General features: G+C 34.0%; 1 protein-coding gene across 5 annotated transcripts in view; it reads right to left on the minus strand.

Moving 5' to 3' along the window:
* Positions 1–12,620, minus strand: part of SHOC2 (SHOC2 leucine rich repeat scaffold protein) — a 167,420-nt gene that overhangs the window by 90,901 nt on the left and 63,899 nt on the right. The window lies entirely within an intron of this gene.

Genomic DNA, 12,620 nt, shown 5'->3' on the forward strand with positions numbered 1-12,620 from the left:
GGAAAGCATCATTTAAGTTTATATGTTCTTGCTACCTATTACACTACATACTGTGACATCTGGTAAGAAAATTGAAAATACTCTGGAAAAGAGAAGGAATCTTATGTAGGAAGGAAAAAGAAATTACAGAACAGCATAAAAAAAAGAGGGCAATATCTATGAATTAGGCAGTGTCTGAGCAGTTTCATTTCAGACAAAAGGGAATGTAAAAATGGACTAGAATCCAGGACTTCAATCCCCACAAGCCTTTGCTCCACTTCCCCAAAATGCTTTGTAATCTCATGCAATTCTGAGGTGGGCCGAGATTGAGGAAGGATTTAAACTGATTGCAAAGGCTTTTGTGGGCTCTTTTTGGACTTCCATTTTGGAGCAGAGGCATCTCTTCCATAATGTGAGATTATCTTGTCTAGGCCACTCTGGCGTAGGCACGTGTTTCTTATCCTGTCTTTTCTTTAATCCTTAATCTTCAATAAACCTCTAAAAAATATAATACTCCTTGCAAGAGAAACTAATTTCTACCTGCCTCAGTCTCCCCTAAATTTTAATCTTTACAGTTTGGCGACCTAATGGGAGAAAAAACTCTCAATCTTCTGATTTCTTTTCTGATCTTTAGTTCAGCTTTTAATTTGAGCCACATTTCTCTGGCCAAGTTTTTTTTTTTTACCCTCGCAAAGCTGCAGTCCCCGATCCAGACCTGTTGCGTTTGCTGCCCACGTGGCCCCTGGCTGCTAAGTTTTGCCTGCCTGCTTCTCCTGCTTCTGCTCCTGGCCTCTCACCTGGTACCCAAGCTCCCGGCCCTGTTTGTCTGAGCTCCGGTTCCCAGCCCTGCCCACCCCGAGGTCTTTCTCTAGCTCACCTGGCCCACCTCATTCAACAAAGATTGCAATCACCTGGTGACCTGCCTGCCCAACAAACCCAGTTCCTTGGAGCAGATAGCTCGGGACTCATTTCTATCAGCTGGTAACAAAAGAGGGGAGGCAGTATTGGCGGCCTGGGCTCCACGTGGACTGGGGCAGGAGGAGGTATCAGAGCAGGGGGGAGAGAAAAAAGGGAGAGAGAGAAGAAACAGACTATTCAAGCAGGAACCTAAAAGCAATGGGCTATTTAAAGGGGATACCTTTTGACTGTTCTGGTGATTTCATTGATTTCACCTGAGTGCAACTTTAACTTTGAAGGGGCAAATGGGTGGCTCAGCAAACTGAGAGCCAGACCTAAAGACATGGGGTCCTCGGTTAAAATCTGGCCTCAGATACTCCCCTGGATGGGGCCCTTAACCCCCATTGCTTAGCCCTTACCACTCTGCCTTCTGATAATAGACATTTAAATGGATAATTAAAAACAAACAAACAACAACAAAAAAACCCCCAAGGAACTTTGAGGAGACTAAAGGATATATTCTAAGGCATTTCAGACTCCAATGGTTTATTAAAAAATCTCTGTATTCTATTGCATTTTTCCTGATTGTTTTGTTTAAGATATAACTTTGTGATTTTAAGTTCATATATTACTGGATTCGATATTGTTCTGTTATACTGTTCATTTTAATGCACTGAGTTAACTACTGTTAAATTCTGTTGTTTTTGTCCTATAACTGTACTGAACAATATTACTGAATAAGCCCATATATGAAAAAAAAAACAGCTTTTTTCTATTTTTGCCTTTGTCACATAGAGGATAGATGGACTTCAGAACTGATTACAATTGTATAAAACCTTTGGAAAACTTAATGTGCTAAATACCTCAAACGATTTGATTTTAAGGGTTTTTTAAATATGATTTTTGGAAATTTTTTTTAACAATTTCTGGTTATTTTTGCCTGCCCCTACCACGAGGTAAGGCCAATTATAGCTGAAGTGAAATACATTTTATAACCCCCAACCTTCCCACATTTCTAAATATGTGGATGGAAGTTGGGCAGTTAATCTCAGGGGATTTGTACCCCTAAAAAAGCCTCCAAAAACGGAGCACCCCTTTATTTATACTCTTTAGCTCACTATTTTACTTCTATCAGAATGATATATAGATTTCTTGATTATGTTCTTAACCCAAGATGAGTTTTACTTTGTTTAAAAATGTGTTTATACACCAAGGTTGAAAGATTGCTACGTTTGTAAAAATTGTGACAAATATCCATCAATTCATAGGTTTTTTAAAATGTCATACAACAACTTATGTGAAATATGAAAGTGTGTTTGTTTGCTATTGTTATTAATTGGACTATTGAGAATTTTGGGGATATTGATAACTACATATTTGTACTACTGTATTTTTAAAAATGAAAAAATTGTTAACCTTGTTCAATTCATTTGCCTTATACTCACAGTAGAGCATGGCCAGACATGAAGAGAATATGGATCACATTTTTGGTGAGAAAGACTTGCATTTTATATTTTCTTAGCTGACACAGTGTGTCATTGATAAGCTATATTTTTGAATTTTAAAGCTCTTTTATTATTATATTTTTCTTGCATGTGCAATATACTATTTGGTTTTTTTCCTCTTTTTTTATATTTCAAGCACGTCACCAGCATTAAGATTTTCTTTAACTTTTTGACTTTTCAATACTATAAGTTTGAAATACATTTGCTAATGCATGCCCTAAAAAGCTAGAGACTATAAAAACGATGCCACTAATTATTTAAAAATTATGGGATTTTGCTTAATGATTCTGTCTGATTCCAGGACAAGATATGCACACAAGAGCCATTGCACAGAGCCAAAGCCAAAGCCAATCCAGGAAGGGTTGATGCACTTCTAGGCCAATACAAAGGTTTTGAACCTAGTGTGAGACTTGGGGTTGCAACACTTGACTTATGTTAAGATGTAGGCCTTCCTTGTGTCCACACTCACTCTGAAGATACTCACAGACGAGTATCCTCAAACTTGGCTCCTACTTGGCTTCTATAATCTGGTCCCTTCCTTTTCTGCCTCTCATATTTGTGGTACCTTTTTGTAGTCCTGGCTACTGACTGGGTAAATGCATCATTGCTTAGATCATTTTGATTGGGCCCTGATTGAAGGACCTGTTATAGATTTATTTTTCTTTACTTGGAATTTTTACACATAAGAAGTTGATAGTCTATATTTTCATCCAGAAATTTTTTCTTTTCTTTTGGATTTTTCTGATGTTTTTTTTTTTATTTCTCTTGCCAATTGATTCATATACATCAGCCATGCATCCCTAAGTGATCCTGTTTTTTTAATCACCCTCTTAATGGGAGGAATGTAAAAAATATCATTATTTAAATTGCAAAGTTTAAATTCTTTTCGAGAAGAATTTCAGGTAAAAAAGAAGCTACCTCTCTGAATCCAGAACTGAACTGTTGGAGAAACCACCATGAAGAAGCCTCCAGACCACAAGCTGCACAAAAATGAACTTTGGGTGTAGTTGATTGAACATTTATTTGTATCTATACTTTCATGCCAAAGGGGACTGCCCCCTAACTGGCTTTCTGTCTATGCGTCCAGCAATTATTGGTTTTGTTCTTTTTTTTTCTCTTATCCTCAAATTATTGTAATCTTTAAATTGATTCTGTTTTTATGATCCTTTGGGGAAGGACTACTTCCCAGAGGATCAAATGGGGGGAATGTAAAAATGGACTGGAATCCAGGACTTCAATCCCCACAAGCCTTTGCTCCACTTCCCCAAAATGCTTTGTAATCTCACGCAATTCTGAGGTGGGCCGAGATTGAGGAAGGATTTAAGCTGATTGCAAAGGCTTTTGTGGGCTCTTTTTTGACTTCCGTTTTGGAGCAGAGGCGTCTCTTCCATAATATGAGATTATCTTGTCTAGGCCACTCTGGCCTAGGCACGTGTTTCTTATCCTGTCTTTTCTTTAATCCTTAATCTTCAATAAACCTCTAAAAAATATAATACTCCTTTCAGAGAGAAACTAATTTCTACCTGCCTCAGTCTCCCCTAAATTTTAATCTTTACACTATTTTCTTAAGTCAGTGTACAAACTTAAAAATGAAAATATGGTCAGAATGAAATAAATATACAGGACTACTGAAAGGAGACACTTTACCAGCACAAGTGTTTTCTTGGATTCTGTCCAACATAGTATCTCTGGTTCATCATAATATTATGCTTGCTATCTGACACAATTTCACTTTTACTGTATTCTGTCAGTTCTCACACTTAATTCCATACCGCAAGTCTCTAATTTCTCACATCAAATAGCATTAATTGAGGGTACCATAATTATTTGTATTGGGGTCTCCACCTTAATTTATGTATAATTTGAAAAATATGATTACATTAATGTAATAAATAAAAGAAACATCAAAAACTAATAAATAAATAAATAAATAAATAAATAAATGAAAGACACAAAATACTACCCTGTGTAATACAAAGCTGATTCTAAGTCTGCCACCTTATAAATTGAATTCTTTAATTAAAGCTTAATATTCATTATAAATTTTTTAGGCTCTTCAAATATATTTCTATGTGAAATACAAAAGCTGAATAAGAGGCAGTATTATGGAATGACAAGAAGGCTAGCCTCAGTCATAAATAGCCGCTGCATCTCATACAAATTAGTTGTGTGACCATAGAAAAGTCATATGCCCTCAGTATTGATCATTTTTTGCAGTTTTTTGCTCTCGATATAGTATTCTTTACATGAAGATGGATGCAAAATGTATAAACTGACAACAAAGAAGGGTCCCCAAGCAGTCAAACCTTCAGACTCATTATGTGGGACTAGGATACTTTTGCTTTTTCTTTCCTTCACCTTTTTCCTTGTGCCTCTAGCAAGAGACCTGATGATCACCAAGCTTGGAAAAGTAGGAAGCCAAATTATAGCTGAAGACAAAGAATGGGGAAAATGGGATTTTAGACAGGGGAAGAATGCCTTCTACACCCTTTGAGAATTACAGCTTTATTACTCTAAGATGCAACTGAACTGTTGATCTGTATCAGAGTAAGTGAAATTTCCTGTCTAGGAAAAAAGAAAGCTAGATATTATTCTACCTAACTATATAGCTATAAAAAAATGGAAAGAAAATAAATTATTCAGAACATTGACATCTATATAGCAACTAGTACTTAAAATAATGGTAAAAAGGCAAGTCTTTGGATCCATGTGCCTCTCTGCCATATATTTTAGCTATAAAATCATTGATGAACAATGCTTTAAAAGGAAATCTATATTTCAATTTTTCTATGTGTACCTATCTATTTAAATATTAAGAAGAGTATCATAATTATTTTTATTCATTTCTACCTTAAATGAAAATAAAGTACACAAATGGCTTAATTTTGTGGTTGCATTCCATTTTTTAATGAACTCAAAGATTTTTTAAAGATTATTTTTATAGGACCATTAGGAAAGCAAAGCCTCTATACCACTGGAGACAATAGCCTCTTCAATGAGAACACAGATTTATCAAAATATCAAGTACCACATATCAATCACTAGGCTACATGCTAGGGTTTAATATAAAGACACAACAAAGACTCTGCTCTCATAGAGCCTTTAATCTAATAGAAGAAAGAAGATACACAAGACTGATATATAGGAAATAAAGCAAAGTGTTATATTTTAGGTAGAGGTATCTAGCAGACAGAAATATAAAAACAGAATTCTGAGAGTTTGATGAAAGGCATAAAGAATTGGAAGTCATTTGCATAAGGGTGGTACTTTAAACCATTTGGGTGGGGTTAACAAGGGAAGACAATATAGAGTGACAAATAAAGAGGATTAAGATAGAACCATAGAGTATGTTCATGCTTAAAGAAGAAAAAAAAGGTTACAGACAGTAAACAGTCTGAGGAATGGTCAAAAATAAGAAAAAATAGTGCCATAAAAGCAAAAAAAAAATGAGGTATCAAAGTCTGAGTAGTCCACAAAAAGAATGAAGAAACCATTCTTGAAGAAGTCCTCTCCTATAGAGTAATGAGGACAGAAGCCAAACTGTAATAGACTAACAAGTGCAGAGGAATAAAAAGACATAATTAAGCATTAACAGTCATGAACCATAAGGACAACAGGTAAGGGGAAGAGGATAGTGCCAAGGTGAAAGGGAAGATATTTTGTTTGGGGTTTAGAGATTTTTGTCTTGATTTTAGCAGTTTTATGTATGTTTCTAAACTAAAAGAAAGAAGATATTTTCCATTAGACTCATTTTCATAAAAGATAAAATTAAGAAGACTAGATTATCTCTGTCTCTTTCAAAGCCATGTATTGTTCACAATTATATGGAACATGAATAACAACCTTTTCACCAGATTCATCCAGTAGTCATATGTTAAGTATCCACTACGTACAGGTACATTTCTTCTCATATCTATATTTGAACATCTATTTAGAGGCACAGTATTCAGAAATACATAACTGTCACTTAGAAATGTGAAAACTAATATCATACAAAAGATTTGTAAGTCATATTACTATAAATATTTTAAAATACTATTCCATGTTTTAAAATTATGGTTATTTGGTGCTCCAAGAAAAAGAAAATTAAAATAAAATTGTAAAATTTACACTCTCTACATGATTTAACTGAAATTATGTGAAAACATAATTTATGTTTTCATAATTGGTCCTTATAACTTATCCCCTGAAATTGTTTTTTATTATTATCATTACTCTAAAAGCAATGATTAAAAAAACAAATCAAGAAACAAAGTGTGCTACTTTCACAAGTAGATACGGTAACTATTTAAAAGACATCACTCTAGGGGCCAGCGAGGTAGAGATTAAGAGAGTCAAACCTAGAGACAGAAAGCCTTGGATTCAAATTTGACCTCGGAGACTTAATAGCTATGTGACTTTGGGCAAGTCATTTAACCTCTACTGCCTTGGAACTAATACACAGAATTGATTCTAAGATGAAAGGTAAATATTCTTTGAAAAATAAAAAAAAATACCCCATTCCAAATAAAGAAAACTATTCCAAAATATGTCTTTTGGCAAAGACACTAAATCCATGCTCATACAGTATAAACTCGAGGCAGGTCTGAATGATAGTGTTAATTTTGTCAAGAAATAAGTCCATCTTAAATCTCAGCTAATTCAGTAGCTCTAACATATAAGATTTTACTAACAAACACTTGTATAATAATTGTTCTTATCTATGGTCAAGTTGTTTAGAGTAGCTAAGAATTGTGAAATATTTCTTTCTGCAGGAAGAAAACAGAAAAATTGATATATTTAGTGTTCTGGATTGCCTGTTGAAATATCATGTTGATATAATTCTGTTCCACAGTAAGAGATACTAGTGTAATTTTGTATTGAAATTAAAAGCCACAGAAGTAACTATATAAGATTAACTATATAAGAATTCTTTAAAATATTTTAATGCAGCAATAATACCGAACCAGTTTTAATTATTTCTTTATAATAATGAAGAAAATTTTTATTTAAGTAATTTTATTAATCCAAAATTGAAGATAAAAATGGCGTAAGCTCAGAGTATATGCAAAGTATAATGTTATATGCCATCTAATATTTCCAAGATTCAATTAAATTCAATAATTATTTATCAAAGGCCTATTTTATAAAAAGGAATTTTTATTTTTCTCCCTTCTCCATAGTCTATGATTCAGTGACACTGGCCTCCTTGCTATTCCTAGAACAAATCAATCCATCTCTTGTATGTATCAATGGAGATTTTGAACCTTTGACTTCATTCCCCAGGAGTCCTTAGTATTTCCCAAAATACCCTATAATCTCTCCTGTGTCACCACGGTTATCGAAATCACATTAGTATTTAAGTGGATGTATGCTCCTCCCATTTTTTTTTGACCTGCAAACAGGCTGAATTCAGGCAGTTCTTTTGATTTAATTATTAATAATAAAACTTTGTAAAATATAATAGTTATTATATGTTAATTTTAATCTACATTTCTGGCTTACCATGAAGCGATTACGAGTTCTCAAAAAATTTTTGAGCAGATAGCCTTACATTCAGTTAAGATATTGAGTTTGCCCAGTCACTGCCAGGAGTGCAAGTACCCCCCACCACCATGAGGGTCCCAGTGGCAGGGTGTGCTTGCACTCCTGCCCCGCCCTGCCTCCTGCTACTGCCTACTGTTTCTCCCATCCATCTGCTTGAGCCAACATTTCTCACCACTCTCTACTCAGCTTGGAGCTGGGACCAGACGTGCCACAAGAACCTGCTAATCCCAGCCATTTTTTTTCCCCATAGAAGGTGACATAAAAATCTTTTGCCCCAATCCCTTTCCACACTCCAACTGTGTTTCTTGCCTGCCACAGCCATTTTTCAACATGGAGAAAAGAACCTTACTCCTTCTAATTTTCAAGCAGATCTTTCTAGTTTAGAAGAGTGTTAGTCAGTTTTGGGAAATAGGCCTGTTGTTTTTTTTCTTCTTTCTCTTGACCCAAAACACCAAGGAGCAGTACTTTTTCTATCTTATGCAAATAAGCTATTGTTTTCCCTCAAAGTTTTGCCCCTCCAGAGGAGGTGAAAGAGCAATACTTTTCTAAGCCTCCTAACTAATTGGAAAAAAATGCTATTCCAAACCATTCCTCAAACTCTCAAAGAACAGTCTAAATTGCTTGAGCTAGCAAGCACATATTGGCTCTGCTTGAATCTCTTACTAGCAGCTTGTATTTTCATTGATTATTTCCCATTCTGCTTACCTCCCCTCAAGAATATGCAATGAACTATGCTACTTAAACTACAAACCAGGGTCAGAGCTCTGACAAAAGGGATGCAAATGGATGGTAAATACTGGGAGAGGGGAAGGAAACTTTAAAAGATCTGGAAGTTTATTGCTAACTATTTTGAATTCATTCTCCTCCTACAATATAGAAGAAGTCTATTGGGATTAGTGTAAAAAAAAAAAAAAGCACTGCACTGCCTGCCTGTACCTTCTCATTTGTTTACATTATTGTATTTGCTTTAAGGTTTAAATTTTTTAAGTTTATCTGTATTAATCTAGTCAATATTTTTCTGTAATACTGAATCATTTAAGCTACTCTGTTTTGCCAATATTGATCTTTAATTTGTACCTTTACCTCTGCTGAAGAACAAAATATCACTGTATAAACCCATGAACATCTTGCCCAAAACCTTTGTCACTAGATCCATCAGAGATCACATGTTGCCTTAAAAAACTTTTTTTTGCTTTTTTTTTTGCTTTTGTTAATTGTCACATAGATGATAATGGATGGATTTCAACAAAACTGGTTAAATTGTATGCAACCTTTGGAGAATTTAATGAGCTAAGAATTTATATTGTAATTTTAAGGGGATCTTCAGAAATAATTTTAGTTACCAGTAGTTTCTGAATGGATGATTTGTAAAATATTTATATATATTATGACGAATGTTATATTAAAGGTAGAGAAACAAAGAAATGTTCCTACCAAGGTGTTTCTACGAAGCAGAAAGCCAGAAAGAGGTCCTGTAAAACTATTCAGTTTAATTTACTTCCACCTGAACAATCTAGATTTCTTAGTAATGTTCTACACCCAAATAAGTTTTACTTTGTTTAAAAATATATTTGTCAGGGTTGAAAGATTTGCTACATCTATAAAAATTGTGACAAATATCCACCAGTTCATAGGTGGTTTTTTTATGTCATACAGCAACTTATATGAAATATGATGATGGGGTTGTTTGCTATTGTAATTAACTGGGCTATTGTGAATTTTGGGGACTTTGGTACTTCTTTGAATATGTTATCTACTATATTACTGTTTTATTCTGAAAATCATTGGTACTCACACAAGGTTGACACAGTGTATCACTGATTTTAAGCTATATATTTTTTATATTTAAAACTTTTTTTATTATTTTTCCTTGCATGTGCAATATAAATATAGTATCTGAGTCTTATCTTTTCTCTCCTTTTTGTATTTGAAGCACATGTCAACAATACTGAGATTTTTCTTTAATTTTTTTATTTTTCAGAAATATAAGTTTAAAATGCATTTGTTCTAATATTAATGCATGCCCAAAAAGCTTTAGACCATAAAAATAATGCCATTGATTATTTAAAAATTATGGGACGCCATTTATCCCTGAGTGTTCCCTGTGTTTGTTATTATTCACCTCAAAGGGGCCAAGTTATTGTGAACTTTGATTTAAATTTGAGCAATTTTAGGACAAGAAATCTGTTACCTCCCAGACTGAAAATGTGCCATGAAGATAGCCACATGCTGCACCAGAAGATCCAGAGTGAACTTTGGGATATGAATTGAACTATGGGGGGTTGAAATGCCTTTGTTTTGAATGTACAAAAATTGGCTTTTTGTCAACCTAGTAATCTCTGGTTTTGTTCTTTTTTTTTCTTTTATCCACAAATTATTGCAATTTTTAAGTTGATTATGTTTCCATGATCCTTTGGGGGAAACTGATTTCCCAATAGGATCACAGGGGGGGTATCTATAAATGGAGATTTTGAACCTTTGACTTCATTCCCCAGAAGTCCTTAGTATTTCCCAAAGTTCCCTATAATCTTTCCTGCATCTCCACGTTGGCAAGATCACATTATTGGCATTTAAGTGGATGTATGTTCCTCCCATGATTTTTTTAACCTACGACCAGGCTGAATTCAGCCAGTTCTTTTGTTTTAGTTATTATTAATAAATCTTTATAAAATATAATATTTAGTTATTATATAATTTTAATCATTACAACTCTATGCATGTTCACTGGCTATGCCTGGAATTCTCTCCTTCTTCTCTCATCTCCCCCCTTCCTAACTTGAAGCCTTCCCTAATCCCCCTCATTACTATTACTTTCTTTCTGTTGATGACTTCAATTTATCCTGTATCTTGTTTGGACATTGTTGTTTTCATGTTATCTTCCTCCAAACAGGGACTGTCTTTTTTTGCAAGGGAATATCTTCATCATTTAGCATAGTTCCTGGCACATAGCAGGTACTTAATAAATTCTTAACTGAGTGTTATATAGAAAGCATTATGCTAGCACTTTTTCCCCACAACTAAACAAACTACCTAGATGCATATCTGAAAATGTAAAAATGCTTTCTCTCCTGTTAGTTGCATAGCCAACAGTACCAAAGAAGTAATGTGTCTATCCACAGAATGTAAACTTTTTTTGATATAAGACAATTTAGGAGAGAGGAAGGGGGGGAAACACTGATATAGCCCTGTGTGCTTTTTTTTTAACCAAGATTCTCTCAATTGATCCTCCCAGAAACTCTGTAAGTTAGGTGCTATTATCCTCATTTTTCTGATGAAGAAATTGAGTCAAACAAAGTTTAAGTGAATTGCTGAAAGTTATACTGCTAGGCTGGATCTGAATTCAGGTTTTCCTGACGCCAAGCCTAGTACTATATCTACTGAATCATAGCTGCCTCTGTTTAGGAAAAAAAAAAAGTCCTCCTAAAAATGCTTAACAATATTTGAGTGGAATTATAACTTTAAAATGACCAGACATAATAGTTTCTCAGAAATAAAATGAAATTGAAATGGACATCAAAAGCATCTTTTTTTCTATGATTAAAAAAATGATGACAAATATTTTCCTTATTAAATTTTTGCATCTACTGTAGATTCTTTCTTACCTCAACCATTACTTTTAAATGTTTACTTGGCTTCTATATAACTCAAAAGAATATTTTAAATGACTGGGTTTTTTTTGATAATCTGTTGAATCAGATGGTCCTATCATATCAAAATTTGTGTTTTGGGGGATAGTTTTGAGGAAGGTAGAGAGACAGATTAAATCTGTCAAATCTGCTTCACTGGTACAGACGTAGCAAAGGTGAGAACTGGAAAAATTTCTTTATTTGCTGCTAGCCAGCATGCTCATTTAAGAAATTTAGGGTAATGATTGTAAAATGAAGAACAAAGATCTCAAAATATTTCAAAAGGCGAGAACAACATAGCAGATCTAATAGATGACATTTAATAAAGAAGAATTTAAACTCATATTTAAGTTCATAAAATTAATGGCATAAGTAAAGGGTAGAGAAGATATAGCTAAGCAGATCAAATGAGAAATATTTTTTTGGCAACTAAGATTGAACATAAATAGTGTGACAGTATCAAAAATGGCTTATAAGATTTTAAAACAAATTAAATGACAGTTCCATTATCTTTTGCATTGGCCAGAATACACTTGGACTATTGATTGATTCTATACATCATATTTTAGGAGGGACATTAATTAGATTGCAAATTCAAGGAAAAGCAACCAAGATGGTTAGTGGATATGAAGTCATGCCATATTAAAAGTAATTAAAGGAAATAGGTGTAGAGCCTAGATAAAATTTTGGGGAATCAAGGTATCTGAACAACTGTAGAAGAGGAGTGAAGAGTTAATCCATTTGCTTGTCTCCAAAGGACAGAACAAGGACAATTTGGTGGTAGTTATGAGATAGTCACACTGTTGGACCAATATAAGGGAGAATTTAATATTAGAATAATCCTCAAAAGAACTGCTAGAACTGTTCAGGTGGAAATTTGATGATCACCTATTAGAGATCTGTAAAGGGATTTCAACTCTGAGAAAGAGGTGTAATTGAATGAGCTCTGCAGCTCATTCCAAATATAAGATTCTATAATTCTTTTTTCCCCACTTAAAGAATAATCTTCATCTAAAACAATAACTATTCTGAACAAATTGTAGTACATGATGTAGTAGAACATGTAGTACATGATGGTGATAGGATA

The sequence above is a fragment of the Monodelphis domestica genome, chromosome 1, assembly GCF_027887165.1.
Source record: "Monodelphis domestica isolate mMonDom1 chromosome 1, mMonDom1.pri, whole genome shotgun sequence".
Lineage (NCBI taxonomy): Eukaryota > Metazoa > Chordata > Mammalia > Didelphimorphia > Didelphidae > Monodelphis > Monodelphis domestica.